At 42.4% G+C, this 21971-nt stretch overlaps 1 protein-coding gene across 2 annotated transcripts in view; it reads left to right on the top strand.

The window, feature by feature from the left end:
- LOC311238497 (cadherin-10-like) overlaps positions 1 to 21971 on the top strand; it is a gene marked incomplete at both ends in the record, with an annotated part of 90813 nt that overhangs the window by 29294 nt on the left and 39548 nt on the right. The gene's annotated exons all lie outside the window — the stretch shown is intronic.

Here is a 21971-nt window from a genome sequence, read left to right as displayed (position 1 = left end):
CAGCGACTCCTACAGTTCGGTCGGGGTGCCTGCTCAGCGCGGATAGGATCTAAGGGGGGTAGTGTGATCCTTCCACATGTTACACCCTCTCAGTGAGAGTCCGCGCTGCCAGGTGAAAAGAAGCGGTTGATTGGCTAGACGTGTGTCGGAGGAAGCACGTGTCGTGATAGCCTCCACTCTCCCAGACCGACTGTAAGTGCGCAGCGACCAGGAAGGGGATTGGGAATTGGCATAACGACTAACATTGGGATGGGAGAAAATCGGAGGAAAAAGGAGGGGGAAAAGGATATATAAAAAAAAAAAAAAAGACAACATAATTCTAAACTGAAAGTGTGTGCTCTGTCTGCACGTAGAGCAGCGTAGATTTTGCTAAATGTGACAAGGCGGCTAGACAACGCAACAACGATGGCAGAAGAGGAGGATATGGTGTCAAACCAAACAGCAAACGCATCTTTTTTGGAAAGAGCCAATCTGTAAACTTTGTAAAATGAAAGTGGAAGCATCTGGAAGGCGACACCTCTAATCTACACTTACACCTTCAAGTGCATCACAAGAGTCTGCCAAGAAGCTCAACAGTAGAAATCCATAGATTTCAGTGCATGGAACGCATGCACTGATGCAGTGACCAAATAGGCTATATACAGTACACAGAAATTATGTATTTCAACACCATTGAGAAACAATCATTCAGAGACCTCTTAACAACACCTGACCACCAGTACGAGGTACCAAGGCGAACATATGTTTCCACAACAGGCCATCCCAGCAGTCGAGGACTTTTCCCTCACAATAGATATGTGGTCCAGCACAAAGATTACACCGTAAATGTCACTGATTTTCCATTTCATAGACACAGAATGGACCCTGGTATTCAAATGCCTGCAAACAAGTGTTTTGCCAGACGACCACACCACCATCAACTTGGCCGATGCCTTGAAGGAGGCCCTGCCTGAATGGGGATTAGACGAGGCTCAGGTGTCCTGTCTCATGGCCGACAGTGGAAGCAATATGAAAGGAGCTGTTTGTAAATTAGCCTGGCCCTGTTTGTGCTGCGTTGGGCACAATTTGACCCCCGCTGTATCCAACACTGTTGGTAAGATGGGAAAAGGTGCGCATAGACCGTGCCCTGGGAGTTTGTCGCACAATCAATGGCATGTTGTCTCCCAGCTGGAGAAGGAGACGGGAGCTGCAGAAAGCCCAGGCCGAGCTGTGCCTCCCAGAGCACTTGCTGGTGGCGGTAAGTTTATACGATGGATCTTCATTCATCCCTGTGTGGAAATTCGGGTGTCATAGCAGTAACAGGAGAATAAAATATAACAAAAATCTACCCTGGCCTGTACAAATATACAATACAATATATATATATATATATATATATATATATATATATATATATATATATATATATATATATATATATATATATATATATATATATATATATATATATATATATATATACTTAATCTTATTCTACCACGGTATATAAATAAACAGATTAAACAGATCATCAATAAAAAATGTATACAAATATTATTGAAGTGAATGAATGAATGATACAATTGTCTATTTATTTCCGCCCTAAAAACAGGACTGTGCGACTCGGTGGGGCTCAAAGTAGAAGATGATGGAGAGGATGCTAGAGCAGAGGCAGGCCATCAATCGTGTTCTTTCAGATGACCGTAAAGCCAGCGTGAGCCTCACATGGCAAGACGAGGACAAAACGCTGAAGCCAGTGATCAAGTTAACTGACATTCTGTCTGGCGAGAAGTATGTCCCAGCTTCCCCTCTACTCCCCGTGCTGCGTCTAATTAAAGAGCACATCTTGGCCTGATCGGATGAAGACACAAAGCTGACAAGCCTGCGTCATATCGTTTTTGGATGATAAATACAATGACTTAAGCAAGGAGCAAGCAGTATGCAACATTTGTGGACCCAAGCTACCGGGGTGAATGCCATCTGAATGTTGGAGACCAAGAGGATGACAGAGGAAGAGGCGCACCGTGAGAGAAGTGGGAGATGAAGAGGAGGAGGGAGCAGCTGCCGATCCGCAGGTGCAGCCCAGAAAAAGAAAGACGCAAAGCAGGCGCTGCCAAACCCACTGTCCCCGAACAGGTTGTCACAGAGCTTGTATGTTCAAGAGTCCACCATCAACACGGAGGAGGATCCTCTCATATGGTAGAAAACTATCAGACGAGGCTTCCCCCTGCTGGCAAAGGTAGCCAAAAAATTGGTTTGTGTGTGTGCAACAAGCTACATTTGAGAGGGTGTTCAGCGTGCCACCCCCACAAGATCCCTTCTTAAAGGAACATGCCCATTTTTGGGGAAATTAGCTTATTTGCCATCTACCCTGGAGTTAGACAAGCAGATACATACCATTTTCTTCTCTGTGCATGCATTAGGCTTAGAGAACAGCCGCACCGTTAGCCTAGCTTAGCATCACAAAATACACTCCAAATACAACTCCAAAACTTTCCTGTAAACATGTTGTGACTAGAGGTGGGCATAGATACATTTTTTTAATCTAGATTAATCTATCTGCAATCCTGGAGTTAATCCAGATTAATCTAGATTAAAATGGCTAATTTGAAGTCTGCCGAAGGCATTCAAAATATGTGTTCTACGCAGTGTTTTGCTAGTAGTTACTGAAAAATAGTAACTCAGTTACTTTACTAGTTACCCAAATACGACATGAGGCCTTTATGTACTGTAAGAGGATAACATTAAATCAAAGACGGCAATGAAGGACCCACAGAGAAAGAGAGAGAGAGAGAGAGAGAGAGAGAGAGAGAGAGAGAGAGAGAGAAAGCGAGAGAGAGCGAGAGAGAGAGAGAGAGCGAGAGAGAGAGCGAGAGAGAGAGAGAGAGAGAGAGAGAGAGAGAGATTGCATGCTTAGGTTCTAGGTTGAAAATAAGTGCACGCTAGGTTGAATGAATTGATGAACAATTCATGTCACCGTTGGAACGTTTCATTATAAGCTCCTTGCAAGTTGCAACGTTGGTTAAGATATGAAAATACTTGCCAGTAGTGTAAGGATGCATTCGCCATTAGCTAGCTTACTTACAGAGACTTGTGGTGGAGGTTCTAGCTGTGTTCAACTTCGAACGAGCCTGCCAGCTTGATTTGAGCCAGGCAGAAAACGGGTCCAGAAACGAATGTTTTAATCCACACCACAATATGTAAACAAAGTTTTTAACCATGTTGATTCTTCTCTCAGACCGACGCAATGTCTTGAACTATTATGTTTATTGGCGACGCGAGTGTAGTAGCAGTGTGTAAACAAACACGCCCACAACGTGTCCCCACACACAGGAGTTCTACGCACACACAGAGTAATTCGACCAGGTATACATCAGTTAATGTAATTGGCTCCCAGAACCAATGTTGAGAATAGATTAACGGCAGCAATTCTTTTATCGCGCGATAATAGTCTGCCGTTAACTTAGCCCGGTAAATGCGGCCGGCCGGCCTTAGTTGTGACCTATGTATTTACCACATAAATTTTTTTCTTTTATTTTTTGTCAAACCACTGCTGCCTGGGCGCAGTAATTTCATCACCTCAAAAGCCCAGTTTTCAAAAAACAACAGGGCTTTTGAGGTGATAAAATCACTGCGCCCAGGCAGCAGTGGTTCGGCAAAAAAATATTCAGAGTATATATCTGCTTCACAACATGTTAAGTTAATTACATTGAATATTTGTTATTTTGAAAAGCTTGACTAGTATGTCTGGATTATCATGCCAATCTTTATCTTTATTTATATTATATTATTATATATCTAAGACCCTTTCATTTATTTGGTGCCAGTGTTTAATTGCAGTGTTTAATTATTCAAGATTCAAGATTGTTTATTGTAATGTGCACAGTTAAACAGACAGTTTCCCGTACAATGAAAATCTTACTTTGCTAGTTCGCCCTTCACACAAAATCACACAATACTTAAGACATTTGTTTTTACAATTTAAATACAAGCGAGTGCTAAAAAATAAGGTAAAAATTTATCTTTTTTTAAAAGGGTATAAGATATATACAAGGCACAGTGAGTAACATTGCACGTTCCGATTCACAGTGTTTACAATATAAAATGGAGGTGACAATGGGTCACAGCAGCAGTTATTATTATTATAATAATATAATAATATATAATTATTATTATAATTTTTCTTTTACTATTTATTTTACAGGGTTGAAAACGAAACGACAGCCTAATTTTCTATATATTATTATGAGGCCAATGTTATGCTGCAAATTGTTCCATTCCATGGGGTTTGCTAATTGCACCTTCTTACTATGTGTATATTATTTAAAACCTTGTGTAATTTATTTGTGTTATTTTATATTATGGCTACAGCACGGGTATATTCACCTGCCACCTGCAAGCCATAATCTGTCTTATTCGTTAATACAAGTTATATGTATATGTATGTTATATGTTATAGAGTTTGACATTTCACTTTGTTTTATTGGTGTGTTTTTAATAAAGAACATTTTTTATGAACCAACCTTCTAAGCATTTGTGTTGTTCAAAGTAAAGGGACGGTCTAGATCTAAAGCTGCTGCTACTCTGTCTGTTCAATACATTCATAGCCTACTCGTCATTGAAAATTCATTAAAAACAGACGTAGACAAGCGGACACAGGCACAGAGAGAGCAGAGTGCATAATTTAATCTAGTTTTTTACAGAACTTTATTCTTTTTTTCTTTTTCAAACAAACCACCAAGCCACCAAACAGCACTTTTACATTTACATTTACATTTAGTCATTTAGCTGACGCTTTTATCCAAAGCGACTTACAAGTTCTGTACGACAAGCCATCAGGAAGAGCACAACTCTATCAGCTGAGTAACAATGTTCATCAAAGTGTTGAGTGCTACAGTGTAGGTTAGTTTATTAGGACAAGTGCATGACAGTATGGTTAGTTAGGGTTAGATTTTTTTTTTTTTTTTTTTTTTTTTAATTCAGATAATGGTTGAAGAAGTGAGTCTTTAGTCGACGGCGAAAGATTGGACGTGTTTCGGCTGTCCTAACTGGGGTGGGTAGTTCATTCCACCATTGTGGGGCAAGGACTGAGAATAGGCGACTTCTCTTTGATGACCCTCCCGGAGCTTGGATAGGAGTAGGTCTGAGGCGGCCAGAAGATGCAGAGCGTAGGGGTCTTGAGGGTGTGTAGTTAGAGACCATTGACCGGAGGTAGGCGGGAGCAGTTCCCTTTGCCGCACGGTATGCTAGGTCAAGGGCCTTGAAGCGGATTCGTGCAGCAATGGGGAGCCAGTGCAGGTCCCTAAGAAGTGGGGTGACATGGGCCGACTTCGGTAGGCTTGAGATCACTTACATGTAAGACAAAAACAATAAAGGAAAGAAAGAAAACCAGCACATATTGAGTGTAATTTAGTAAAATGTCTGTTGTCACCGGTAATACCGGTGTTGGCATTAGTTATTTATTAGTCATGGGAGATTCCACAACACCGTGGCAACCCTAGGGGGCAGATAAGTGCCGAATCCTCCCTGGCCGACACATAGAATTATATAGAAGAAGCATTATCATCCTTGTGAACTATCCACTATCTGGATTTGTTTATTATTTGTCACAACAAAATACAGAATACTTTATGATGAAATTATTGTTTCTGTATGAGCCCCTGAGAGTGTGCTACATACAGTAAAAAGAAAGTAAGTAAGTAAGTAAAAAAATTAAAAAAAGTCATTAACACTTTCCGTGCCGGCCGTGTTTCCTTTTTACCCCCTTGAATGCCGCCACCCACTTCAATGATACCGCTCTCATATTTGTGAACGCATAATCTATGTCTTAAATTATGGCTATGTGTCTAATCTGGCCGTCGCTTATCAATGACTTGTTTGCAGTCAACATTGTCGAAACGGATTGTTTTTACCGTAATTTTCGGACTATAAGCCGCACCTTTTTTCCATTTTTCGACACTGCGGCTTATATAGCGGTGCGGCTAATCTATGGATTTTTACAGCTACACAGCACAGTACATGTTCTGTAGCTACTATTGCACTAAATGGTAACACTTGAATACGTTATGCAAATATGCAACTTGTTTGTTGAAATGTTAATAAATGGGAGCTTCCTCAAACAGCCATCTCTTTCCCGACAATCCCCTCTGTGCACGAATCCTTACATAATGGTAATTAAACATTAAAACACCTGCGGCTTATAGTCCAGTGCGGCTTATATATGTACACATCATTCAATTTAGCTGCTGCGGCTTATATTCAGGTGCGCCTTATAGTCTGAAAATTACGGATCGGTTCATTTCCGTTTTATAGCATTTTGAAAATCGCTAGTTTTTTGAAAGTTTCAGGAAAATATAAAGATTCCATGATAAACATCCTTTACTGGAATATTCTGGAATACACAAAAAACTTTGTCATTTTTCGACCTATTTATGAATAGTTTTCAAATAAACGCTAGATTATCGATAGTATATGTGTACTTATGCACGCTAGCGAAGCGAGCTGAAAAATCGAATCTCTCATTTTCTGATCGCACACACACACACACACACACACACACACACACATACACACATAGGGCAAACGCTGATATCTCTGTTAAAACAGCTCTGATTATCCCAAGACTGGTAAAATAGATTCCTTACCTCAGATCAGATGTTCCCCAAAAAGATTATTCCAATTCCTGATCGCCATTCAAAATATCGATCGTGTTTATTGATCCAACGCTGCATACTGGAAATATGTATGTGGCTCTTCTGATGGGCCACAATGAGTCCGATGGGCTCGGATTAATTGCCTGAGAAGTAAAATGTGGATTCCGGATTTTTCTTTTCTCATACATTTTCATTAAGTCCATTCCAAAAGGGTGCATTACCATCCGGGAGACGATAGGGGGCGGTATTTTCCCAATGGAGCTCAGAGAGAGTTTGCAGCACTGACGTGATACTAGATTGATGAAATATGAATTCAAATTGCTAATAAAAAAAAACGCTATAAACGGTCGGCATGAACAAACGACATATAGCGTCATTGGCAATGAAAGTGTTAAGAAGTAAGTAAAGGAATGTTCAGTCAATATACATATATACAATATACAATACAGAGTAAAATGAGTAACAGTGAGGTACAATGCAGAAATGAGATGAGGTACACAACTTAGGGTAGGGTGCAAATGAGGTATGAATGTAGTGCAAATCTCAAATAATAGATAAATATAAAGTGTGTTAAAGTATCTAAAGTGAGTAAAGTGAGTGATAAGGTGAGTGTTTGTTTAAAGTGAGTGTGTACATGTGGATGTGTGTGCAGTGGATGTAGATGATGGGTTGTTACATAGTGGCATTGTCATTGAGCATCCTGATGGCCTGCAGGATATAGGGCCTCTGCACACACGGACATGTATTTAAAAGCAAGTATAGACCCCCAACATAACACTCACAGCACAAGTGTAATGTGTCCAATACAGCACCAGAAACAACGGTAAAGAAAGCACTGAATTATAATACAACAATCACAATCCAGATGTGTAGCGTATGCAAAGTAGCAGCAGGAATAACAATAAAGTAGAACCAAGTTGTAATATAATAATCACAGTATGGGTGGAAATAGTGTGGAAGCAGAGGAACGTGATACATATTACCGGTACTAAGTTATGATACAATAGTCTCAGTATTGACTCAGTACAGTGAGTGAGTAGTGGGCAGACAGGCAGTTATGGTATTTGTTCATGAACCTTACTGCCTGGGGGGAAAACTGTCCCGGAACCTGCTGGTCCGGGCCCTGAGACTCCAATACTGTTTACCAGACGGCATCAGCTGAAACAGTCCACAGTCAGGATGGTCTTTGATTTGGTGAGGACTTGGCGGAGGTGTTGGTGAAGCCATAAATAGGTAGATATTCATCTGACTTCTGTAATGAAATGTGGACCGTGAGGTGAGGTGAAGAGGAAGTGTCTGAGTTAGTGTAGTGGGAGTATTTCATTCTCTCAATCTCTGGTCAGTTTTGCTGCATTTCGCTGCTGTCGGGACAAAACCTCATAACTCCATTTTTTAATTTTTTTTATTTATTATATAAATCAACTCCGTAGATCAGGGGTCGGCAATTAGGTTTGGCCGCGGGCCAGATTTTCCCCAAGCCGTTGCTTGGCGGGCCAGGATAAAAAACAATGGCTAATTTAATATACTGATATTGAAAAAAGACAAACGTTTTTCTCTGGTCTGCATCCCCCCAACAACCGTGTGCACTGCGCCGCACTGCACTGCACCCACTCTGCAATCCGCCAAACAAAGTTCTCACTCATCCATTCATTCATGAACAGCTCTCAGCTGTTGCAGATCACCGCGGCGCCGGCGGGTGATGAACAGATCAGAATGCATGAAAACACGACTCACCATACCTCCTTGTTTGTTGTTAAGTCCTCCAAAATCCCGGCTAATGTTTGAAACATGTCATATCCACTCGCCGCCCTCCAATTCCAGATTGGCGTTGAATGCAGCTACTTCATCTGCCAACTTGCCTCGTTGTTGTTGTTGTTGTTGTTGTTGTTGTTGTTGTTGTTGTTGTTGTTGTTGTTGTCGCCACATATTATGCAGAGAGGACGTCGGCTCGGCACGCAAGAATCACCGACCTGTTGCGATAAACCCGTATTTTAAGTATGGCTCCTGTTTATTAAAAGAAGCGTTATCTTTCCCCGTTGCTATCCAAAGATGTTTGTTTTGTTTTCTTCAACTCGCTTGCGAGTCGCATCTCGAACGCGGAAGTGAAAGTGCGTTAGGGAAATAGACACGGGGCCCGGTGGGACTATTCCATTGGTTCTCCCAGTCCACCTGACCATTTCTAGCATTTCAATTGGCTATAGTGACAGACATGCTTTTGATGACTGCCGGTAGATAGATTAAGCTTCACAATAAAAGACACCCTGGCGTCCCGAGTGAATATTTCCCGCGCGTCAAATAAATATCATATTCTCAAAATAATCTGACGGGCCAGAAATTATTGCTGGCGGGCCAATGTTGGCCCGCGGGCCGCCTATTGCCGATCCCTGCCGTAGATCATCCTCCATATGTGTGTGTGGGTTTTACAAAGTTTAAACAATGGGAAAGCATTAAACTGATCATCTGTCTAAACCTCCTAACTCTATTCACCCTCAAATCTGTGTTAGTTTTTTTCATCTGCTGAAAAGTTGGGTTTTTGGAGTTATGAGGTTTTGTCCCGACAGCAGCGATTTGAGGGTGAGAATTTGAGAATGAGAGACGAGAGTCACATGGACGGATGGGGTGAGGGATCCTAGTTATAAGAAGCTACGGAAGCCACAGAGGGCCAAATAAAACATTAATTCCACAATGGAATCAATGAAGGGGGTGATGTATCTGGACTCAGCACAGCGTTTGAACGCATCGTGTCAGAAAATCAGTAGTTAGGGGTTGGCATCTTGGAGGCAGTTGCGTTTGTCATTGTTGGAGACATTTTATCATCAGCATTGATGTGGGAGAATTAACTATGGATGCTTGAAACCATTTGTGTCCCAATATGTGTCCCAAGAAGGGCACAGACATTGGGGACTGAATGTGGCAAATTTTTGGGGCCATTCAGAGAGGAACCATTTGCTGCCTTAGTACTTGCCGAAGCCAAGAGAGGGTGTCGCGTCCGTGTACAGCTGGATGTGTTATGGAAGTGCAAGACGGTTGTCGTGGAAGAATGTGATGCATTTCCAGGCCGAGAGAAGGTGTCGCTAAAGTGGGAACAGTGGGGGTTGCTGCTGGAAGGTGGGGGCGAGGTTGAGAGCATGGTTAAGGGCCAGATTTAGTGATTTGGTACCCTATTGGGCTCTTCTTAGATGACATGCCAGGAAGGAGTGTGCGGTGAAGATGCAGCCATATATGTAATAGTCCAGAGAGCCCCAATGGTTGGAGGCAAAGCAGATGTGGTAGGTGTAAAAACCAGTGCCCCACCGAATCTGAGAGCCAAGTCCAGGACCAGGGTGAGGTATAGTCGTATAGGTATAGGTATAGGTATAGGTTCCATCCTAGAGGCAAATCTTTCCTGTGACAAAATGGCATCCAATGTAATAAAAAAAGTCAACCAACAAACTCGATTCTTGTACCGGATCTCCCTGAAGACTCTGGCAGGAGCACTCATTCAAGGGTACTACGACTATGCTTGCACCTCATGGTACCAAAGCACCTCAAAGGCGCCAAAAACAAAATTACAAACATCTCAAAACAAACTGGTCAGACTACTGCTTGACCTTACTCCTAGAACCCACCTCACCCCTGCCCACTTTGACATCCTAGTATGGCTTAGAGTAGACGACAGAGTACAGCAACTTGCAATGGGCCTGGTCTACAAGATACACTACACGACTAAGGTACCCATGTACATGTCAAAATACAACACAACACCAGAGGGAGCTCCACAAATCATGTTAAACCCAGATTCGGCTCAAACAAGGGACTAAACACGTTTTGCAATTATGCCACATCAATGTGGAACGCCCTACCCACAGCTGTAAAGGAATGTGAATCACTACCCACTTTCAAAACCACTCTCAAAGAGCACCTACGAGAGACTGCAATTCGAAACTGGCCCGTATAAATGTCCTAACACAACCCCCTCCAATGTACAATAAATGTCCTATTAAACCCAATAATACACGAGACCCTCTTTTTGGAACCAAGTAAGGTTTCGTCGATAATCCAATGTACACTTGCCCCCCCCCCCCCTCCAATGTACAGTTTCATCGTCAAATGTATATACTCTCTTTTTTAGACTCTTCTTGTATCAAAAACAGTACTGTATTTGTAAATTTGGTATGTCATAAATGTATAGATGTAGCAGTACTGTCTATCTGTATGTCATGTATGTCATATGTTATGATGAATTGAAAATGGGGCACCCTGATGTAAACAAGACGGAAGTATTTCTCTGGTCTGCATCCCCTTAACAATTGTGTGTATTGAGCTGTACTGTATTGTACCCATTCTGCAAACTGTTAATACAATTTTCAATCAATCAGTCGTCAGGATAGGCTTTTTTGTCAGGATATCTACATAATTACCTGAACTGAGGGTAGCTAAGGCTGGCTAAGGGTGGGGGCATGGATGGAAGGTGGGTGTAAATATGCTGGCAGTAGCAGTTGCCATGGTAGGAGGTGGCAGGCCGATGGAGCTCACTGAGAACAGGGTTATATAGAAAACACATGGTGGGTTGGGAGAGAACAGAGGAGTTGGATGGCTGGGGTATGCTGGTTGCCAGTGAGGGCTGCTTAGTGGAGAAAGTGGTGAAGCATGTGTAGTATATTCCTACAGAATCCTACAATAATCTAAGGTTATTGTAGTACAGTACAATGGGATTGCTTATCTGGAAGGAGGAGAAAGGGATCATACGTGATAGAATTGTTGGTCTCCTCATCTGACTTAAAGCAGATGAAGAATAAACGTGTAGCCAAACAAACCAGAACTATAGTTCAACTCAACATTTATTTGAGCCAGAGGCCAAGAGTGAATAGAAGGTTGCCTTTCACATACAAAAGATTATCAGACAACATTAACATGGCTGCTGTGTACAGGAATCAACAATGTTTTGCATCTCAAACCCCAATATGTACACAAAACAGTCACTCGTTAACATAATTTGAACATACATTGACAACACTGTAAGCCCTTTTTGTATATAAGTAAGCCTGGTTTCTAAGCTAAGTTTACATTATATTCTAACCAAACATGGTGGTTCCATTCGGCTTACTTACATTAAAACAGCTCAGCAGTAGTCTCTCGGTGGGGGGGCGGTTGGAGCATGCAGACCTGGGTGGGGGGTCTGGGCTCCAGAATAACACTTTGTCGGCCCTTATATCCTATAATTTCTAGCCAATAATAGCACATGGTTGGTCCAATCCAGCGTCTTCTTGTGGGGGGTTGGGTCTTGTCTCCAGGTGGGGTGGTGTGATGTCATCTTCCCTCAGTGATAAGAAGGGGGGTCTTTATGGCCCCCCCTCCTTGGTGTGGTCTTTCAATTCAACTGATTGCAGAGTACTGTTCCAATAAACCTTTTACCAACTGTATCTCCCGTTTACCCATTTCTAATATTATGGTTTACTCTTTTGATACTAAACAGTTGATTAATAGATAACTTTGTTTGTGACTTAGTGTCCATGCCTAATCATCTCTTCAACAAGTCTAAACTGGTCTGCCCTGTGGTCAACCCAGCTGTCTCTAATCAGCATTTACATACAGTCAGTTCGAGAAGGTGTTGTTTGTTCCCTTATTTAGTCATTGCTTGAGTGGGGGTTGAAATAACTATTGCTGTTGTTATCTGCTGCAACTGTCGAGACTGTTTTAGCCACTGAGTCCACTCTGCTATTGAAAGGTACATCTGGCTTTTGATGTGGTCCTCTAATTTATTCACACATATTAATTATGAAATTCAACGTCAATATTTACCACATTTCCCCACTTTGACAATTCTCATTGTCACATACGATATATTGACTTGATTTTCTATACATACTAACCATACAATTTAATAATAAAAATAATTTTTTTTCCAATTTCTCAATTTTTCCTTTTTTCTCACATTTCTTTTTCCATTTTTCTTTGGTACATATCATCAATTAACTTTTGCTCCTCAAGGCTCATAGCCAAAGGCCCACCTTTTAAACAACAACTGTTGGGTTTGTTGAAAACAATAAAACAATTTAATCTAATCATTATACCTAAAAATAAAACACAATTTAAAAAAACCCATTTTCTTAAGTTACAGCATTTTTGATTCCACATTATTTCATAAGATCTGGGGGAGACACCACAATTAGTATTCATTTTTACATACATTTGCTTTTTTCTCCTGTTAATTCCTTTTCTAAGACAGCACAATCACATCTGCATAATCCTTTAGTTGGTCTTCTCATCTACCACCCCCCTTTATGGCCATATCATGGTGATAAAATCTTACCACCTTGTCGCAGCACATCAGTCGGGCAGGGAAGGCGGAGAATCACTAAGGAGAAATGTTTTTTTCACCACCTCACTTTGGCCATAATCTACGCCTAATATTCTACCTATGTGAATGCGTCTAGTACCCCTGCGTTGTGTCATAATCTATATCAGTTGCTACCGTTCAGTTACCTCCCGTTTCTCCATACCAATCAAGTCTCACATTCCACAGAGGCCCTCGCCCATCTTTCTTGTACAGTCTTTGACCGTTTTCGCCTCCCCCTTCACCCCATGCTGGCCAGCCTCAGCTGTAGCCACTGTTTGTAGGCCTGTGATCTCGTCACATTCTGACCCATGACTGTTCTTTCCTGGATGTACAGACGACTCTCTCAGTCTGGACGTTGTTCCCAAACCAGCGTCTGTTTTGGCCACTGCTCTCAGGGCTATGATGAAGGAGGGGCCAGCGCCCACAAGCGACCTCTTTTCACAACCTAATAATTCCCTACAGGAGACGACTGAACAGGTCCACTCCTCTGTGTTGCAATCTACTGAAATGTATTCCTACACATCCTCCATGATTCCTCTACCTGTGACGGTCCGTCTCCCCCCCTCGACTGAAATCTGCGAGGGAACAAACACAAAACAAACCCTTATCACATAACATGTCAAATATTTTCAAGAGAAGCCAAATGTTAATCATATGCAAACGCGACAGGCCACTTAGCTTTTGTTGACATTCCGCCCTGACGCCACTTCCTCCAGCCTCCAGCTCTCTCCACTCAGACCATAAAAATAGATGAGAAATAAGAACCAAAAGGCAAATAATTAGAAAATATCCCAACAGACCCCACATCCTTTTTGTTCCACATCGTCCACATGTGAAATTAAATTACCATTCATACCAAAAACAGCAAATCAATAAAAACAACAAGCTCCAAACTTAGACCATCTCAATGGTTATCAGAAAGAAAAGAAAAGAAATCCAAAGATTTACATTCAATATCTCATCACCCAACCGTTCCATTCACACATGTCATTGTGACTTTGACACCTCTCAAGTCAGTACAGTCACCCCTCCAGGCTCCATTCAAACACCTTTCAGTCCACACAATCAAAGACTAAAATAGAAAAGAAACAACAACCAAACCATTACAACTCCCACCTGTAAATTAAGTTCCCAGGCATTGATTTTAACCGTTAAACATATTTGAAAGAAACCAAATCAAAATCTCACACACCCTTTAAAGAAAACAAAATCAACACTTCCATTCCACCTTCACAGCCTCAACCACTCACTGAAATTAAACCCCAGACAAAAAACAGACCACCGCCAATCACCCACAGTCACTCTGATCAATCGATCCTAAACAAATACTTTCAAACTCTCTCTCATACAACTCGTTAATCAACCACAGACCGACAAACAATGGTTATTTGTTTCTCCCTCTCCTACTCCTAACTCAGTCTACACTCATTTCCGGCTAACACAATCCACACTTAACTTCTACACTCCTACCTACTGCCAGAAAGAGTCTAGGAACTCTCCCTCAACGACAGAACCTCAAAGCATTCCTAGTACCTTGAGAGTCTACCGCTATTCCCCCTAACCAAAAAGCTAGCCATCCAAAAGTCATAATCCCATTGAACGACTACCTCCCTGATTTTCTCACTCACTCACCCAGCTGTGTTCTGTATTAGCGCGCTTCCTGTCTCACCTTCCATGTCCCCTGTTGTAAAAATAACTGTCAACTGTTATCTCACTTTACAACTGTCTTCTGCAATCTTCACCTCTGACCTCTACTTCCCCTGCATCTAACTGATTAGCTCCGCTCCGTCTTCCTGTCGTATAACCGCCCCTGTTGCATCTAATCAGCTGCCCCTTCTTGACCCCCCTTGGGCCGTTCCTAAATTGCTTAGTAAAGATAGCCTGGGTCACTCCTGTGAGTTGTAACAGCGATCATAAACAACAGGCGCTACCACCATATGCAGGCCCCCTGCAACTTCATCAAAAGGTTAATCATTTCATACACCTCACCCTGGGGGCAAGCCGCCCCCCAGGTTTGAATAAAACACACATTCCTACTGCCTCCAGGGGAGGCCAAATCCTTTCCCCCAGAAGTTAAGTAGCACATATTTGCAATTTCACCTAGTATTATCTCAACTACTGTAAACACAATCATATCATCAAATCATCATTGCATTAATAAAACTGTTTTCTAACACAGACAGCAAGCCTCTATCAACAAATTATAATCTCCTACAAGTCGGAGGCCTGTGTCAACATATTAACAGTGTATTAAAGATTTACCTCATAAAAGCATCTAAAAATAATTACCATTCTATACAGATTTGTTCTACACAGATCTTAAAATCACACTTGTACATGCACAATACACACATTAGCATTTCTATCAACCACCATTCATTAGAAATTAAACATTATTATCAGTTAAGTTCCAATCATGCTAAGACTCATAACTGTAAACAGAATATTCTGGGAACGCTTAGCCCTGTATATAGGTGACATGTGACTATAAAGTAGATGCATTAATCAAATATGACGCAAGCGATATGTCTTTTCCAGTGTAGAGTGCTTCACTTGGTCAAGACTCCCCTTGTGTAACATATTTATTGCCCATTGTTACAAGTACAATGTGTATCTGGTTTATGAATCCCAGTGTAGTTAAGGGCATGTATATTAAATCATCTACTCCCTGTTTATCTTCCCCTGTCTTATCACATGCTGCACCTAAAACCCCCTATTTTGCTACAATAACTTGCAGTAACACCACCAAAACCACTCCCAGAACATTGTTCACAACCCACAGAATGCACAATATACAAACACAACCATTTTACATAATGCAAAACATTCCCTTACCCGTTATCCATTCCCTGAGCGAATTACTACTGTACCGCGCATGCGCAGTAGCAAACGGCGCACACTGAACGATGTATCGCGACAAAGCATAATTAATATCATAAAACACTCCGTTTCAACTCAACACACCACCGCGTCCTTTAACCCTTTCTAAACATCATTTTCAAAACTCGAATCGTACCACACGGCGCTCGCAAACTCACAAAACAACCGCACGCAAGCTAACTAGCCTAGCCAGCCCCGATGCGAGGTTCCATGCGTTCCCGGAAGCCCCAAGTTATGCCACGTTCGAGATCCGTACATTCATCCAATCCGCCCAGTACCAATCTAACAATAAACAACCCACACATGCTTTAATAACAAACTACTTTAAAAGAAAAGAATCTTTAAAACATTCTCACCCACCAACGCCGCATACACAGTCCAACACGAATCATAAACCAATTCTCCTACCCTTCTCTTCGTCCGGCTCCACGCACCGTGAACGTTACACACTCTCCATTCAACACCATGACGTCATCAAGCAGCGACTTCTTAATATCGTACACAAGCATCAATCATAACCCTCAAAACGGCCACAATCTCCCCAACTTATGCCTCGATTCGCTTCTTAACAACAATTGCTGCCACAGTGTTTCGTCAATTCTTCTCATATTGTTGCCGTGACGTCCCTAGTTTCACCGCGGCTCTTCCACAGAGCTAAGCTAGTTAGCCCCAATCTCCAATATGACTCGCCCCAGACTCATGGTCATTAGTCATCAAAATATCATAATAATACAACAATAAGCTCTTACGTTTCGTCAATCATTCCTAACCATAGCCATTGTTCACACATACCTCGCGCTACTAATAAAAACGAGACTAAGTGCAACCGTTCGCTTTAATTTCACTGAATGTTCAAGTTCACAGCCAGTTGTTTTGAACCGCATTCTTATTAAGTACTATCGTTCGCCAATTATTACAGCGCACGATTCTCATAATATGCCTGGTGTGTATGTAATAAATAGGACCGCCTTTGACTTTCGGGTTTTTGTAATCCATAAACTCAAATTATAAGACAACCCCCTCGCCATCTTGATCCATTTGAAAATGCCCTGAAAAGCGAGCATAATCTTCATTTAATTCGGCCGATATTTTAATGCAGATACCACGTTCCGTCGATTTGACGTTCTCCACGCTTATCCCAAAAAAACACTTTACAGCCTCGTCTCTACCAGCCAGCCCTCGCTCATATTAATCGTGTCGTTTCCTTCCTGTAATAGCACAACAAGTCCCCTGATTTATACCGATCGCCCCTTCATTTTATCACATCCGATTACATAATCCAAACAGCGTTTGAGCTACTGCATCCACGTCCCGGTGAAACAAACCCGCCCGGGCACCACTTTGAGTACCCGCCACCCCGGCGAGACCTGTTCCACCTCCCCGGCGCAAAAACATAGCTCCCCCACTGTTCAAATATGCAAAAATTACCAACATTATTGCGCCCATCTTCTGAGAAATGTATTAGGTCTTCATAACCCAGAATACGCATCTGTCGAACATGCCAATACCAGATATACCGCGCCCATGATCAGTAAGCTTTTCATCTGCTGCAGTCCGACGCCTCGACCTACACCATAAACCAGTAGTTGTGCACCCCCAACGTTTCTTCATTCCCCTCCTTCGTATAGTTTATTCTATACGAGGCTCAACCCCCTTGGTCCGTATAGGCCGGGAACGGCCTCCTGTGTCTGAACAAACATACAAGCATCAAACGCCCACGTTTGCATTTTTACTGCACAACAAGCGCGATCCCTATACCTCCGGATATCCTAACCTAAACTAACCTAACCACCGCTCCCCCATTCCTGTACGCAAAAGGCCATATTCACCGTGGGTCCCAACTAGTGGCGTACACAACCAGCCCTCATCCTGTCCTTCTGTCCTCCATCCAGACAACAAACCCCTGCCCTGCAACAACCCTTATTCAAACGCAACAACCCCCAGCTCTTTCCCTGCACGTCCCCAACATACACGCAAGGTCCCGGCACTGAGCAGTCAGCCATAGAGACCCTACCGCACATCTTCAGGGGGGCACAACAGGGTGGGTAAGAACGGCACCATTTCTGTAGTATATTCCTACAGAATCCTACAATAATCTAAGGTTATTGTAGTACAGTACAATGGGATTGCTTATCTGGAAGGAGGAGAAAGGGATCATACTAGGGATGTCCGATATTATCGGCCGACCGATATTATCGGCCGATATCGGCAGTAAAATGTGATATCGGAAAATATCGGTATCAAAAAAAAAAAAAAAAAAAAAAATAACAATATTTGTTATATATATATCCAGTGAAATTATTAGTTACCTGAAATTATTCCGTTTTTTGGGGGGAGAAACCCTGCATATATCGGTATCGGTTGATATCGGTTGATATCGGTATCGGAAATTAAGAGTTGGACAATATCGGAATATCGGTATCGGTAAAAAAGCCAATATCGAGCATCCCTAGATCATACGTGATAGAATTGTTGGTCTCCTCATCTGACTTAAAGCAGATGAAGAATAAACGTGTAGCCAAACAAACCAGAACTATAGTTCAACTCAACATTTATTTGAGCCAGAGGCCAAGAGTGAATAGAAGGTTGCCTTTCACATACAAAAGATTATCAGACAACATTAACATGGCTGCTGTGTACAGGAATCAACAAGGTTTTGCATCTCAAACCCCAATATGTACACAAAACAGTCACTCGTTAACATAATTTGAACATACATTGACAACACTGTAAGCCCTTTTTGTATATAAGTAAGCCTGGTTTCTAAGCTAAGTTTACATTCTATTCTAACCAAACATGGTGGTTCCATTCGGCTTACTTACATTAAAACAGCTCAGCAGTAGTCTCTCGGTGGGGGGGGCGGTTGGAGCATGCAGACCTGGGTGGGGGGTCTGGGCTCCAGAATAACACTTTGTCGGCCCTTATATCTTATAATTTCTAGCCAATAATAGCACATGGTTGGTCCAATCCAGCGTCTTCTTGTGGGGGGTTGGGTCTTGTCTCCAGGTGGGGTGGTGTGATGTCATCTTCCCTCAGTGATAAGAAGGGGGGTCTTTATGGCCCCCCCTCCTTGGTGTGGTCTTTCAACTCAACTGATTGCAGAGTACTGTTCCAATAAACCTTTTACCAACTGTATCTCCCGTTTACCCATTTCTAATATTATGGTTTACTCTTTTGATACTAAACAGTTGATTAATAGATAACTTTGTTTGTGACTTAGTGTCCATGCCTAATCATCTCTTCAACAAGTCTAAACTGGTCTGCCCTGTGGTCAACCCAGCTGTCTCTAACCAGCATTTACATACAGTCAGTTCGAGAAGGTGTCGTTTGTTCCCTTATTTAGTCATTGCTTGAGTGGGGGTTGAAATAACTATTGCTGTTGTTATCTGCTGCAACTGTCTCAACTTACAGTTGAGACTGTTTTAGCCACTGAGTCCACTCTGCTATTGAAAGGTACATCTGGCTTTTGATGTGGTCCTCTAATTTATTCACACATATTAATTATGAAATTCAACGTCAATATTTACCACACATGGGCAGGGCCGTCTCAAGGGGCGTGCGAGCAGTGCGGTCACACAGAACCTCGCAGGGAGGGGGGCCTCGCAAAAAAAAATCTTCTTTTTTCTTTATTAAAATATAAATAAATAGAATGTTAACACTTTGATTGCCTAAGGCTAAATTCATGATATACCATCCGTTGCCAGCTCTATTTAACATGGAGAAGTTCCCCTTCTTTGCAGGGCTATAACTTTTTAAATTCTATTGCTAGATTGCCATTATTAGGGCCCATTCAAGGTCCTATATGTATTGTTCATTGTGTAGCAACGTTAAACTTTTTCATTCACATATTCATAGTAAAATATGGTCTAAAGTACAAGTATGTTTTCATCTCTTTCTGCAGCTTTCTCCAGAACGTGATTTATAGCCCCAAATGCATTATATTGATGATGAAATACAGTTTGGTAGGAATCTGTGCGAGATCAAAAATTTCAATTGGACGTACTTCTAGAAGTTTCTACGTATCATCTGATGATGACTGGATGGGCGGGGGATCGTTTATAATTCCGTGGGCAGCGTTATATCATTCATCTAGTGTGGGTGATATGATCATCAGAGCAGTTTATATCGAACACGTTATAAAATAACGCTGAATCTTACCGTATCTTCCTCGCGCCGTTGGACGATGAGCGTGGAACTGAAATATTCCTATTATGGGATGTAGAAATACGCGATCTATTTCCAGGTTGTATAATAGTATATACGTCCAAATCATGTTGTTTATCGAGTTATTGGCAACGGATCGCTATGTATTGTGTCGAGATCGAGTCCCGGGACCTATAGAGAGTGCCCGGAAGTAATATGGACGATCACCACTTCATCCACATGACTTCCTGTTTGGCGCTTCTGCCGATCGGCCACCAGATGGCGCTCTTGAACCGCTAGAGGGTTGAGAGGAGGCCAGCACTGTGTCTCAGGGCTGCGGAGGAAAAATATGATTTCGATCACAGATTTTTGAAATATTGATATTAAAGACGAGTTAGGGCGTCCGCGGCAACTTTAGCATGGCTAGGAAAGACGCCTAAACACGTTTTCGGCACTTAAAGTGTAACAATCACTTTCCATCACAGACCTAAAATCTAGTTTTGCTTACATGCTTATATATTTCACATTAGACACGTTTGTAGAATAGTGTTCCGGGCTCTGCAGCTCTGCAGATATACTATTGGTTTCATTCAATGACCCGTTTACTTTTTTGCAAAGCATCGTGGGAGGACTAACACTAGGGGGAGCTGGTTGGCATCGGTATGGTAGTCGGTAGAGAGATGTGAAGAAGACCAGTATTATCCACGAGGGGAGGGGGTACACGTACGGGGTCTATTCGGCGCTATCCACGGGAGCGAGTGGATGTCTTGGCCAAGAGCATCCTCCTTTTGAAAACCAAATGTGCAGCTTCGGAGCAGAAGAAATAACGCTGCGTGCCGTAAGCTTATCAATACCAAGTATAGTGATTAGGTTATGCCAAGACGAAGAGGACGTTCGGCAGATGGACTGAAGATGAAAGTTGTTGCGTGTTAGAACGTTCAGTCAGGCTAGCCATGTCGGCTTAGCTAAAGGCAGGGACAGCTAACTAGCGTTAGCTACGTTATCGAGTGCTAACGTGTGGCAGATAAACTAGGAACAGACTCCCAAGTTCATCCCAACGGGGCACTGGTGAACTTTGTCATCTCCACGGTTGTCTCCTTCCTCTTGGACGTTTGGTGAGTTTTTAATGCAATCTATCCTGTTCCCACCGTGGATCTCTCTCTCTCTCTCTCTCTCTCTCTCTCTCTCTCTCTCTCTCTCTCTCTCTCTCTCTCTCTCTCTCTCTCTCTCTCTCTCTCTCTGTCTTTCTCTCTCTCTCTCTCTCTCTTGCTCTCTCTCTCTCTCTCTCGCGCTCTCTCTCTTGCTCTCTCTCTCTCTCTCTTGCTCTCTCTCTCTCGCTCTCGCGCGCACTCTCTCGTGCTCTCTCTCTCGCGCTCTCTCGGTCTCTCTCTCTCTCTCACTCGGTGTGTTGCATCATGCAACAGGGTCTGCTCACACTGTACTCGTGCAGTTTGTGACGTGTGTACTAAGCTTATAGAGTTGGATTCAAATAAGGCAAAACTGCAAATCTGCATGTCGTGCTTGAAAAATGTACCTGGCTTTAAGCTTGTTTATCAGGTTCCAGGGGTGTTTTATGCATTTTCCCTGTTACTGCTAGGTGTACGACTGTACAGGTGCATTGCCACTAAGCCTCGGGCAGCACTATTATTTAAGAATACGTTGACTGTATCATATGCCCAGCCTCGGGCAGCGCTATTATTTAAGAATATGTTGACTGTATGCCCAGCCTCAGGCAGTGCTATTATTTAAGAATACGTTGACTGTATGAAAAAAAAAAAAAAAGTATTAAGCCTTAAGGTCCCCCTATAGGACCCCCTGCTTTTCTTTATCATACATCGATCAATAGAGACCGTATTAGATCCCCAATTATCATATCATGGGGTATCATTGGAAAGCCACACTCATTGGCTACAACCCTGTGCAAAGATTTTCGAGATTGCCAAATGATTGACGGAACTAGAGCCCCGGGAGTCGGGGTGGTAATGTGTACTTTTGCG

The sequence above is a fragment of the Notolepis coatsorum genome (assembly GCF_963971535.1).
Source record: "Notolepis coatsorum genome assembly, chromosome: 12".
In the NCBI taxonomy this organism is placed as follows: domain Eukaryota; kingdom Metazoa; phylum Chordata; class Actinopteri; order Aulopiformes; family Paralepididae; genus Notolepis; species Notolepis coatsorum.
This window is presented reverse-complemented; position numbering and strand designations above follow the sequence as displayed.